This window comes from Anas platyrhynchos, chromosome 10 (genome assembly GCF_047663525.1).
Source record: "Anas platyrhynchos isolate ZD024472 breed Pekin duck chromosome 10, IASCAAS_PekinDuck_T2T, whole genome shotgun sequence".
Taxonomy (NCBI): domain Eukaryota; kingdom Metazoa; phylum Chordata; class Aves; order Anseriformes; family Anatidae; genus Anas; species Anas platyrhynchos.
In genome coordinates this window covers 18603145-18617592 of record NC_092596.1, presented here as the reverse complement: position 1 = coordinate 18617592, position 14448 = coordinate 18603145, and positions in this window count along the sequence as shown.

Sequence of the window (14448 nt, the reverse complement as noted above, 5' to 3'; positions counted from 1 at the left end):
CTTTTAAGTGATTCTCCAGCCAGTTATAATTTATTGCAGGACTTGCCAAAGTATGAGAGTTTCTTTCAGAGTGCCAAATAAGATGCAGCTCCTACTCCAAGATGTTATACATCTGAAGGGCAGAGAGATTCAGTTGGAAATGTTACAAAATCTTTTGAATGTAGGATACCAAGGACCCCTTACAGTTAAGTTTCCTGTGTGTGCCAGTATGACTTTGCTTGCCTGTGGACTGAAAGGCAGTCACCTTAAGCTCTATACTGAGACCTCTCTTAATAACTGTTTTTACAGAACAGTTCCAAGGTAGTGTTGTTTTAAAGTAGCAAAATAAATTATTATGCTCAGGGGATGAGTGCAAGCTGTCAATGCATTTTAAAAGGTGTTAATACCTTCAGTGTCTGGGCCTCTATTGCTTCTGTTAGTGTAATAGATTTTCTTATCTGGTAAGTCAGTGAACTCTTCTTGCAGCACTTGATATTCATTTTACTTTGCATTGTTTTGGAAAATGTGGCAAACAGAAACAACTACTTTTTCTGTACAGCATTATCTTTCCATTTGATTTATTCTGGTTTCCTGTAATGACTTAGGTTACACCAGTAGCGTAAAGACTGGAGGAAAAAAAAAAAAAAAAGTAGTCATAGTATTCCAATTAGCTTTTTTCACAGTGCAAAACTAGGCTTTTCTTTTTTTTCTCTTTGAACTGTAGATGATGATAACAATTTTTGCATTCAATAACCTTTAAATGTGTTTGATGGAATTTATGGATATTTCTTTCAGAGTTTGGGTTAACTGTTTCTGACATTACCATTGTCTAGGAGAAATAAGATCCAATGGTATGAAAATAAACTAGGGAAAGCATAATTTCAGTGAATAGCATAAAGCTGTTTTTTTTTGGTTTGTTTGTTTGTTTTTTCTAGGAGAGCTGTGTATTAAGCAGTATCAATGACATTACTGTAGTGTGATGGGAATTTGATGTGCTTCTAAGTGTGACTCCTCTTTAGGCAATAACCACAGCAAGCAAGGAAAGGAAAAATTCAAGTGTAGAACTTTTCATTATTCTGGGTCAAGACTCTTCTCTGTCAGGGCCTGAGGAAGCATGGAATGATTCAAGGGCATCAGCAAGGCAGTGGTCTTGGAAGGGCTTTACACACAGTTTGTTGTTGTAGTTTTTTTTTTTTTTCTTATTTCTATTTTTTTATCACTAGCCATTTTTTATGTTGTTTCTTCTTCAGAAGTCAAAGCTCAGTACATCTGCAGGTCACATTGCCAATATCCTGTTAGATTAGTATCTGTGTTAACTGATGATAGCCTCGTAAGATAGCTGTTGGTACCACAATAAGCACAGCTGTGACTCATCTGTTGGGCTGTTTTCTATTGTGTTGCTGAAGAAATGTAATTAGAAAGCAGAAGACTTCATGCTAGAAGTACTGACTGAAGATTGTCTACAGAACTTATGAGATAAGAGAAATACAGGACAAGAAAGAATTTTGTGCATCCTGGCAACATTATTAAAACCACGCTTCAAGGGCAGAAGTGAAATTAGCCTTGTGGGGAGGGGGTGAAGACAGGGAGGGGGTGAAGAGAGAGCCTCATAAGAGTGGTATAGCTTTTTCTGGAATATTCAAAATGAAAGTGAAGCATGAGAATGCTAAAATATGTCTGCTGTAGTGCTGATGAACCAGTAAAGATGCTGCATTTCTGTTCTTTTTTTTTTTTTTTTTTTTTTTTAAATACTAAAGTTTGCAGCCTTTGAATGCTGTTATTCTGAACAGTAGATTTAGCAATAGGTAGTACTATCTAAATGGTAGACTATAATAGACAAGTTTTCATTACTGAAAGTCTCTTGAAGGTAAATGTTGTGATGTAAATCTTACTGTTGCCATACTTAGCCAAATTACTGCACTAATCTGATTTCTTGACTGGTTCTTGTCACTGTTTCATGAAGAGTGTGCTAAAAACCCTCTTAAAGGAATATTTGACTTTCCTTCTTACTGAAAGAGCAAATATAATCTGGATGGGTAAAATACTTAGCAGATTTCAGTCTAAATTTTTCCATAGGTATTTACAGTAGCTGTGATACTTGCTTTAAGAAGTCTGGTGGATGACCTCATGGAAGTGGTGGAGTGGTGCAAATATCCAAGAAGGACAGACTGTTTTCAGTAGCACAAAATACTAATCCTGAGAGCAGCAAGGAAGAATTGACAAAAGGAAGACCTGGTGTTGAATTTCAGGACCAAAAATATCTTACATGTGAATTTCAGTGGATAATGCAACTGTTTCCCAAAGGGAAATGATGAAAGCCTTGTCTCATTGTAAATGAACTAAACAGGCCAATGCACTGTTAATAATAATTTCTGCATCATCTTTTGACCGATGTGCTAGTGACACGATGTCTTTGATGTTTTAGACTTCTCTGATTCCAGAAAAAATTTATAATGCGAAATCTGTTTTCATTAGAAACACTAATATTCAGGGAGCATATTAGCATATATCAGGTAGTATTAGAGAAGGCTATCTAAATGAATGAACTTGAATGTTATGGGTTTTGCATGTAAGATATGTGCATCAATGAGCTCATGAATTATTACAGAACTTCATAATTTTTTGTCATCTTTGAATGTTTATTTACCTGTTACTTTAATTACCTGTTACTTTAATTTGATTATATATCAGTTTACTTGAAGGAAGGTGGAGACCTCCTGCTGTTATTAGAGTGATTTGGTTGGGTTTTAGGATGCTGGATCTTTTAAAAGAAATGTGCCTAAATTTTTTTTTTAAATAGTTAGCAGGTATAGGAGGGAGGTAAATCATTGCAGTATTCTGTATGCACTTGCTGAATTTCTTACTTACGGATTTTCCTAGGGTCTTTTATCTTTAGCTGATGAAATTTCCAGTTGCTTTGAGAATTCAATGAGTTAAGCATGGATCTGGTACCAGTGACACAGAAGAAAAGAATAACAGAAAAGAATTCTGCAAAGAATTCATGCATGAGTACTTCAATTCTTTATTATTATTATTGATGAATGGTATAGGATCAAAGGAAAGCAATTCAATTTGGTCTGTTTAGGTCCTAGAAGTAGTTTGTGAATGTTTGTTGTATGTCCCTGTGGTAGCTGTTTCAAAAACCTCCTTATTTTGCAATTCTTGTGTCTACTTTAAGTTGAGAATACTTTTACTGTGTGTGATGTATAGAAAACATTAGGAGCTCATTCTGTGAATCTGTGAGTCAACAGAAGACAATGATGGCAAATGTATAACCATAATTTAGAGAACAAAAGATGATATGTCTAAGGTATGCTGATACAATATTGCTGTTCCTACGTAAATTATTTGAATCAGAAGCCCTTACTCTTATTTGAATTTGCATTCGTGAAAGACTACTTTAGAAAGGCAAGGAGGGATACAAATGATGTTTAAATTCTGTTTATTCAAATAAGCAGGCCAGAGAACATAAGTGATGTTAGGATTGCTGGAGGTATGATTATGTGTGGGTTTTACTATTTAAAAGAAGCATATGTTTCTACAATTCATGGTGCAAATGCAAGGCTTGTTTGTTTGTTTCTAGTTGTTATTTTTCTTATAGGCAAAGACTGTGCATAAATTAGGATCAAAAACTGATGTGTAAAATGCATCATCTCCACGTACTGGATGTAGAAGTGTTGAATTCTTTTAATGAAAAAAAAAGTATCAGTGTCTCTGGAATATATGACAGATCATCTTGAATTTTGTAACTACTTCCCTGATGGAAATTTCACCTGCACGGAGAAAACATATCATTAGGGCTTTGGGGAAGAGGATTCTAATTGCCAAATACCATTAAAAAGAGAAGCATCGTAGTCTTTCTTGTTTTAGAAGAGACAAAGAATATGTTAGCTAAATTATTAATATAAGGTGTTTGTGTTTTACAAAGAAACAGTAGTTAGATTTGGATAGCTAAGAATATTTGTTCTTTCCTTTTCAGCTTCCTCAAAGTCAAGTGAAATTTGGAGAAATGTTCAAATTAAGCCTTGATTTTTTTATTACTGTTTTTCCAGCTTTTTTTTTTTTTTTTTTTTTTTTTTTTAACAATCTAGGCAAGGTTACAAAATTAGTTATCCAGAAGATTAAATTTATTAAATAATGTTTGTTTCATTTGGGTCTGTACAAGGTCTAATGAGCATTGATTCTGTAGCTTTTGCTTTTAAGATGTTATACATGATTTTTCATACATTCAATGTAGGGTAGCTGCTGTAGTGTTTATATTGCTATTAGAAACAGACATTTTTTGACCTAGTATTAAGTTGTTGTCATTCTGTACATTGTGGATTTTTTTATTTTTTTTTTTTGACTGCAACTATATTTGTAAATAAAAAAGGTGGGCACTCATTCCCCAGCCTTGAGGGTAAGTGCTATGAAACAACTCAGTTCTGTAAAGCCAAATGCTCCACAACAGCATGGCCTTTTCCATAGTTCCAGTTGGACATGTTTCTTGGTCTCTGCTTTGAACGGCCCACAGTTGCTGTGCTCCTTGACATAAGTGCTGGTGAACAATTAGGCAGTGTAAATGGCTGTGGGAAAGTGTTTGTGGCAGTGGAACCTGCTCTTTGTAGTTCTTTTGTAGGAATGGATGGGCTTCTAAAGTGTTTGTCATTAGATTTAGGGAAGGAAGGGAAGGGAGGAGTTAAGCAGCTGGAATCATTCTACCCAGTGTGGTGGTGCAGCCATACTGGAGTCTCTGGTCTGGCACTGAGCAGGAAAGTATGCTGAAACTATGGTATAGCAGCAGAAAATCAGTGCCCTTTGTGGTGAGCTGTTGCTGATTTAGAAAAAATTGATCTATTGGAGGTAAGAATAGATGTATGTTTTTTAATGACTACAGTGTTCAGTTCTTCATTCCCAATTTTAATTCATATCTCTTAATTACAATTATTTCTTGTGCATTGTTTTCCATGCTCACCTACAGAACAGTTATAATGAAGAACAATCCAGAAGAAACAAACCAAACACGTGAGAATAAGTAGCTTGAGTAATCCTTTCCTCCCTTTCCTAGGACAAGGGAACAAGGAAGGTCAAACAACACCATTCTCTGCGTGGAGCTCCTGTGAGCTTGTATGGCTGTGCTCCCTGGCTAGGAAAACGATCTTTGCAACTCTGATTTGAAGACTGTATGACTGGCAGGAGAATGTGGAATTAGAGTGAGGATAACAATATCAAAAAAATTCAGTTGGTGTTCTGTTTTTGGTTTGTTTTAATATTATTTTGGAGGGATAAACAGAGAAGTTGCCATTTTGGGGCTCACAGGAGTGTTACAGTCATCTGCAAAAAGCATTTCTATTTCCTTTCCCTAAATTGACTGTAAAAAGCTGTTCTAAGATCCCATAGGACCTATGCAATGTATTATAAATTGCTTGACTAAAGTAAGTGTACACTATTCATGTATTACTGCTGCCTTAGGCTATTTCTATTAAAACATCATGTGATCACTGTACCATATTGCCATTCCTTAATTTTTATTAATAAATAAGCATAGATATGCAGTTATTTGCATACTTTTTGGTATTCTCTTCTCATTTTGATTTTAGAATAATTGAGCAAACAAATTAATACATTGTGTGAAGGGTAAAGAAAAGGGAGGAATACAGAGTTGCTCAATATTTATAGTAAATTATGCAGGAAAATAAACAAGGCACTACTAATTTCAGCAGCTGAAATCAAGGACTGTATTTTCTCTAGTTAGAGTAAATGGATAGGATGTCAACAAACATGGACATAACTTCGTTGTGTTTTTGTTTTTTTCCATTCAGTGTTTGTTTACGTTCAGCCTTCTCTCACCCTTACTTGCACTGTATGGTACCTTTCTGTGCTCATTTCAATTATATTTCTTGCAGATTAAGATACCGCTGAAAGGTTGCAAAGGTAGCAAAACACAGCTTTCAGTTATTAATGACAATTGATGCTTTTGTTTGTTTGTTTTCTCCTGTCCTGTATGGCTTTTAAGTCTTCATCTCTTACAGTGGTCGGGTATCTTCTTGAAGTTAATATTTCTGTTGAGGATGACGTCTTTATTTTCCATAGTGATATTTTATCACCACTAGACAAGATAGCCATTTAATAATATGTGAGCCCTCTAACGAAAAGCTGTGTGCAGAGTACATTTTTAGAGCAGCATGTGATAGAGTAACTGCTAATAAAAGAACCTTGTACCTAGATCAAAAAAAACATGTTGGAGCTCTCATATGAAAGAGGTTAATGGATTCCAAGGAAGAAATGAACTGAAGTGTGTTGTCATTCAATCGTACTAAGGTTTGATTTCTTTTATCAGACTGAGTAATGACTGTAGGCACTTGCCCTTTCCATATCATTATAATTTGCAATAAAATGAAATGCTGAGGACTTTCCACATTAGCTGAGGAATAGTAGTTGACCATTTTCTGGCAGATTCATGGCCTGGTCTCTCTGTGCTTATTTCAGAATAAAGTGAAGAAATAAAATAAATAAATAATAATTTAAAAAAAAGGTTGGGTTCATCTGTTTTGGAAGAGATCAGGTAAATGATCATATACTCATCATCTTTTATAACTCTGTCTGCATGCATCTGAAAAAAAATGAAGTACTCATTTACATTTCTTTGAGGGATGAGTATGTAGGAAGCAACCTGTACCTGCATCCTAAAAACATACAATGTTATTTACATAGAGTAAAAAATAATAAGAAGGAATCCACCTTCTTCCTAAACCAACTTTTTTTTTTTCCTAATAGAGGGCAGTCACCTGTGTCATTCTTTAAGATTTTCTTAATTATTTTTGGAATTCTCAGGGTTTGATTGGCAAAACAGTTTTGAATTATGTGCACTGATATTTTACTGACATCACAATAGTTCTGAAATCCCCAAAGAGGGGAGATGAGGCATAAAATGAAGAAAAACCCCTGAATATCCCAAACTAACTTAATGCATTTGTTTGCATGTCAGTTATAGAAAGCCTTCTTTTAGGTTTGATGTTAATCAATGTGTAGATTAAATGGATTAAAATTGAATTGCTCATAGAAAAGCATAAGCTTCTGCAAACATTGTAAGAAATATACTATTGCTGAAAAGCACTATATCCAAACAATATTAATTTAAAAAATAAAAATGCAGCTCCACCACAGATCATCTGTTTCTAAGGTGTAAGTTTGTTACCTTGACAGGATATTAGGCTATTGTCCATGTGAATAGGTACTTAAATTCTTGTGTAATGATATATGCAATATTGCTTAGTTGTACATATTATACATGTATATTCTTTCTCTGAAGATAAAGATAACACATACATCAGGTTTACTTACTATTCCTTTCTTGTATTCTAAAAAAAAAAAAAGTGGTTGCCTTTTCAGAAAAGCTGTCTCTTTATATTTTCTAGTTGATGCATTGAAATACAATGCTCGTGTCAGATTGTATCAGTCCTACAAGAGAACTGAATGATGCACCTTCAAGAAAGGAAGCAATTAGATGCCCTTTTTTCAATAGCTAATTTTCGTTTTATAGTTACAGTCTGATAGCAGTGTGTATGTATACTAGAACAAGGCAGGAAAGCAGCTGTAAGCAAAATGCTAACAAGAAAGCAGACACAGACATCATCCCTTGATTAGGAAAAGGACAGATGATGGTGGTTTTTTTGTTTTGTTTTGTTGCCTTGCATAGTGGAACTTCTTAATTGTCTGTGATTCTATGTGCTTGAGTTATTTCACTTATGAACTGAGAAAACGAAGCTTAAGAAGAGACAGTGTTAAGGAAATTTACTGTATTAAACAGTCTTTCTTTCCTTTTCCCTGGCATTAAGGCCAATTTATATTATGCTAATTCTTGGAGTTCTTTAAATAGCTACTATAGATACCTTGCTTGTAAATTAGGCGTTTTGTAGGTGTTTGTAGGCGTTATGATCTGTATCATACTGGAATTACAGCTACTGAAGTTAATAGTGAAGGTGGTAGTTCTACTTGTGTCAGCAAGCCACTATCACAGTAACACTTGGAGTCCCAGCGGAGATCAGGATTAAATTGTGTTAGACACAGTAGTGTAATATAGTAAGTCAGTCTTCTTTTTTGAAACTGCAGCTTCAGTACAATCTTTTAGACAAAGACAACACAAGTGCACAGAAATCCAAACTAAGACAGTTTAGTGAAAAAGTCAACACTAACACTGAATCTCCTTAATGCCAATAAATTGTATTTTCTATTGAAAACAGCGAGACTTTTTTTTGGTAAGCTCAGTTCTATCCAGAAGTGTTGCAGGTCTTCCAAAAACAACAGTCTAGAGGTATGTTCATTCAAATTGAGTGATTACCAGTAGGTATGAGTGTTTTTTATAACTGAAACACCATTTGAATCTATAAATATCCTGATTACATTGAATGTTAGATTTTCTTCAGTTTCAGAGGTGTTAGTTGTGAGAATGAGTATAAATGCATCTTCAATGCAAAATATTAAGTTTTGTATGTTTAATATTGGCAGGTAACCAGATCCCACTCCTAATGATAACATTTATCAATTGTAGCAGGAACTGGAATATGTACCATTGAAATAAAGTACCAAATTCATCAGATGACTCGGTGATACTGTCTTTAAATCATAAATATATATATATATATGTATTTCTTTATTCTGCATCTGTTTATTCAAAATATTCTAGCCTTCATCTGGAATCTGAATAGGGGAAAAACAAGCGTTCTGCTCTTGGGCTTCCAATATTAATATAGATTATCTCCCAATTCATTTATCCTCTGTTACGTTAAAGAAATGTTTTATTTTCTGAATCAGACACTGCATTCTGTCATTTTGGAACCTGTCTTGGATTTGTGACGTAGTGAATCCAGAATTTCAGAAGTATGAATTTTGCCCTCCATTCCTTCCTGCTGTCATGACAGTGGAACTGACAGGTCTGGCCCTCCTTGCATAAAGCATGTGACAGCTCAGCTTGACTCTGTTCTGTTGACAGCTTTGAGCACGTCTGTCTTTTACTCGAAGGGCGTAGAAGCCATATTCAGAGCTGAGTTTTACAAAAATGTTCATAAAATAGGTTTGCTTCCTTTAATGCCAGGTTAGAAATGTGCTAGGGCGATTTTTAAAAGGGGAAAACTTATAAGTTGCTACACTTATACTGTAGCAACAGAAAGTTTTAAAACTGTATGAGGGTGTGAATTGTCCATTGTGATTGTTGGTGGTATGGTATGAAAATTGGGAGAAACGATGTAGTCTGGAAGAAGAATAGAAAAGCTGTCTGGAAAAAGAAAGTACCGAAGCAGGAGTCCAGGTTAATAAGCAGAGTGCTAAAGTTGACGTTATTGGTCCCAGGCTGAGTACAAATGAATAAAATGCTTTTAATACACTATATCAAGACCCTTTTAATAAAAAACAGAAAAGTTTCTTTTACTGATATCATTTGCCAAAAGAGAGAAGTCCTATTGACTGGATATTTGGTAGGCTTTGTAGGCCTACTTCTAATGTCTGAATCTTAGTAGTTTTCCTATGGATGCTTTTTCTTGTCCTTTAGCTTCCCACAATTAAAAAAGGATCATTATGATACATTGCTTAATCACAAAGATGCTGAGTGAGTAATTTGTACTCAGTTCGTTGACAGGAGCTATTTACTGTCATGGCTGTTTGCAGGGCAGAAGAAATAAACGGTATCTGATTCACAATATAGTTATTTTTGATGGACATATTTTTGTTGAAAGACATAATTGCTGAGCTACTTCACTGAAAGGAATGAGAAAGATCAGCACCCAAGATTTGGTCACAGTACCCTACTGGCAGCAATTAATACAGTTGAGATTTGTGCCAGCATAATTCCATTATTGCCTCAAAAACTGAGGACAAAGAATAAACAATCCAGTTGCCAATATCAGTTGAAGAAAGATTTTCCCAAGAAAAAGCTGGGAGATTGTTTCCAGAGGGAAGAAAACAGAATAGGGAAATCATTCAGGACAAGAGATTTAGGACTCTGGGACTCAATCTAGACAAATGGTCACTGGACTTGGATCTCCTTGTACTTACAGGTAAAACTGTAAGAGATTTTAAGATATTTTTTTTTCTTCTTCTGAGTAAATAATCATTCAAGATGCTCATGTTCCATATCCTAGTTACTTGATAGTGTTTCAGTATTGCTATACAAGGTATGATCTGGACAGTAATTACGGCTTAAAGAAAAGAGTGCTGGCTTAGTTAGACATTGGTTAAAGACATTGAGAGAATTTTTATTGAACAATGTGCATTAGTCCAGATTTAACTGCATGAAGAATCCTGGTCATTTGCCTTGCAACTAGAAATAAAATTTCTTGGCTTTGCTCCTGACCTGTCGAAGTCTCCTCTTGTCATTTGGCTTGGTGACCTGCTTTAATGGTAACCTTCACAGAAAGCTTTTATATTTTGAGTTTCTTAAGTGAAAGTTGTTACAGAAATGCACTTTGCAGTTAAGTACTTCCAGCAGGACCAGTTAGGAGTTCACAGTTACCTTTGTCCATAATTTCACTATGCACACACATCTCTTTCCCCTCCTTCCCCTCCTCTTTCTCAGTAGGAACATGTCTGTTTTCAATGCAGCCATGTATAATAAACAACAGGTGTTGTGGGTGTTTCCAAGCTTGTACTTGCCAAGAGAAAAGTACATAATCCAGTACTTGAGAGCAGGGACAGTCATTTTTGCCATTAGCAGAGAGTGGAGCCTTGGCTCGCATACTGAATACTGGCAAACTTTGCTCTGTTAAGTGCAAATGGGATTTTATTCATTGTGTAGTCTCCAAATAAATATATGTGCCTGTCCAAATGTATTGTTAAATTCTTCAGAGGGAAAGAGCTTAGATTGGGATACTTGCCATTTTTCTCCAATTAGGAAACAAACAGAACAAACAGGGACCTGTATAATTAAAACCTTTTTTATCCAAAAGAAATAATATTAAAAAAAAAAAAAGGAGCTATGACGTACGTGTATTAATGTATGTGTATTGTGTATTTTGGTGTTCAGTCTAGATTTGGAGCTTTTTCTTCTCTCAAACTAAAACAAGAAGATTTCAATGTAAGAAGATTCAATCTAATCAGTTACAGATGCCATTGCTATCCAGTGTGTAAACTGATGCAAACTCAGCCTCTGATAAATGCAAGATGAGTTTTATTATTTAGGGATCTTTATGGGGTATAAATCAGGGAGGAATAGCTCATGGTTTAAATATTTCATGTGGTGAGAATTGGTAACTCAGGAGACTAGTTATGGACTATGAGACCTCAAATGCCATTCTAGAACCTAAAGGTGTGTAGGGTAATAGATCTACCTCTTTCCCTACAAACTATTTAGCATATTTTAATATTTTGCCCATTCTAATTGTTGGAAAATAAGTGTTTTGATTGCTAAATACAGGGCATTGTTCTAACTTCAGTAAGATTTAACATAGGTTAAAAAAGATGGCTGTGTGCAGCTACAGAGGTAACTGTGTGTCCTCCTTTAAATGTGAATAGTATTTTATTGACCTGTTAGACTGAATTATAAGTGCCAGTGTTCTAATTAATATTTCTGTATACATCATGCTTTCCACACAGAACATTTTTAATAAGGTTGTTGAGGCTTTATATTGCTTAGTTGTTTGGTGCTAAATATATGTTGAAAGTTTTTTGTTTCTTGCTTTGTGTTTTCCTATGTTTTTGTTTGTTTTTCATTACCTCTGCTTTCCTCCTTTCTTTTCTCAGTATGTGGCAAAAGATGATTGGTGTAGACAGACAACAGACAGCTTTTGAACTGGATATATTTTCAAATGTGATGTTTTTTTCTCCTTTATTTTTTTTAATATTAAGGAAAGTTCTCATTACATTATTCTTACGAAGTATCTTTAAAAAAACATCTCTGAAATATGAATTGAACAATCTCCTCATAAATTTTCTAACTTTGTAATATATGAATGTCCCGTTGGATATTCTAAAGACTTGACTTGGGTCCAGCATCCTAAAAGTGACCTGTTTAGATGACTGTAAAAATGTTTGAGTAGCACTCCCACTACTTTGGAAGAATTAGGGAGTGAGGAAATGAAGGGCACATCTATTGAAAATTGAGTTCTTGTTTTCCAGTAAAAAGATTTTCAAGATTTGAACTGGTATATTTTGAATAGTACACAGGGCCAATATATACTTTAATTGCTGTCAGTTTGTCTATATCTTCTATATCTGATGAAACAGGAAATTATCTAGATTACCACATAACTTGCTTAAACTTGGAGCAATATCATTCATATAAAGTACTAGAATCACCTGCTGCTCCTTCTGAGTTTATCAGTAAGTTGGCATTCCTTTCCTTGAGTGAACAAACTAATCACTAATAATTAGCATTTAAGTTTCTTTATTTCCTGTTGCTTTCAATTATAGTGATATCTGTGCTTTCATTACTACTTTTGACAGTTGGTCATGGTTACTCAACTTAAATTTTGGAGCTCTAATACAGTCTTAATCTACTTATATCTTGCATATAGAGAGACTGTCTAGCCATCAAAAACATTTTTTATTTGCTGTTGAAGAGGTGGGTATAAAGGCTTAATGTGGGGGGTCTTTTTTTGAGGGAAGGGGGAGAAGGGGGGAGGTTATAATAAACCTTCCTTCCCCCAGTGCACCTTTCTTGATTTCTGCATTACCTCTGTTTCTGCCCAGATTGAGAATTAGGAATGCAGGACTACACAAATTGTTAGTAAAGAGATGGCTTAAAGCAATAGGAAAGTGCGTTTGCTTATTGTTAATTGTTAATGACTCATTGCTGTTCTTTAAATGAATTTTCTAGGGCAAAAATTACTCTAAACTGTCAGCTACCCAGCTCCTAAATTACAAAGATAAATCCGATTCACATTGTTTAGTTGAATTTCATTCTTCCTGAGGTTACCAATTCTGTCTTTTTTTCTGCATTCAGTTTTTTTAAGGTTACCTTAAGGTTTAGTTCAGCAACAGGGCAAGTCTGACTTGGCAGACTTTTATTGAAATTGTTTTTTAAAAAAAAAGATTGTGACTGGTCTTGTGTTCAGTTAGAGTAACTTTAGCATCAAAGGTGCCAACACTTTCTACTCTCTATAAATATACCTATGAATGACGACTGTTCAGAGGACTGTTAATTCTCTCAAGGCTTGGTCGAAAGCTAATTGAGGTCAGTGTAAAATCTCCTGTTACCTTGATTGAAGCTTGGATCAGTTCTTAGTAGTCGTCAAATCTATGAAACTCATCAATTTTGAACAGTTTTACAATGCTAAGTTAAAGCATTTCTTGAAAAAAACTTGCAAATAATTTTATATATGATTTGGGAATTATTTTGAAAGCATACAGGAATGAGTGTATTTTGTGGTTACCTTTTAATATTTTCTATTAATTTTTTTTTTCTTTCGAGTCCTGATTTTGCGTGTTTTTAATAAGGTTTGTTGCTCTTATCTTAGTTTAGTTTACTTAAGCTTTTTCTACCGATCATCAGATACTTGTAAGACATCTGATTCTTGAAAGATTGACACTATGTGCAGTGATTTTTTTAGAAAGCCCGCATTAGCTTTCTTAAAAACTTGGCCTTCATAGATTTTTTTTCAAAAAGACACATGAACAACAAGTTACTATCTAAAAAGCATTTTTCCATGCTAATATTGTAAAATATTTTTTTTACATTACACTCAGTCTTAACTCCTCCATTGTTATGTATTCTTTCTTTGTGTTTCTCCATGAGCCTATAATGTCTTGCATGACCTCATTCTTTGTCACAAGGTTTCTCTGAACAGTCTTCCTTTCTTCCAGTGAACATTGGAAATCATTTCATAATGGGTAGGTAAATTGGATTTGCTTATAATCCTCAGTTCTTGGAGAGGATATACCTTACTGGCCTATGCTTGCTGTGTCTTAACGTCTTAATGTCTTGCTGCTATTGTCTCACAGTAGTTTGTTGACTACAAAATGTTTGGAGCTAGCTTGGCACATCTTCAATTTATAGCAAGGATGTGCTTGTGGTCAGGCTATAATGCAAACTTTTTGTGTGTTCATAAAATTAAAAGAAAATCAACATGTTGAACATACTGCAGTTGCTGCTGGTTTATGGGTATGTTTTAACAATTTTATGCAGCTCCATTTGCACAGGCCTAAAACTGAAAATAGTTAATTCATTAACATGTTGAGCTATAAGACATTTTTGTCCTGCTCCAGAAAATGTATTACATAGAAGAACCTAAGGTAGCACAACAACAGGATTAAATAAAACAATTATAAACTGTTCATATTCAGGAGGAACAAGCTCAGTACTGTCTCTCAAGGGAGAAGAAAATGAGACAGGAAAGGGCAAATATAAAAATGTTTTGAAAACTGAAAGTGATACATTTTTTATCTGCAGTTCTCTTCAGAAACAATATATGCCCTTAATTCATTTTCGTGTTTGAATACAATAGACACCATGTATGCGTCTTAATAATAGATGCATATGTACTGATGGTATCACCTCTC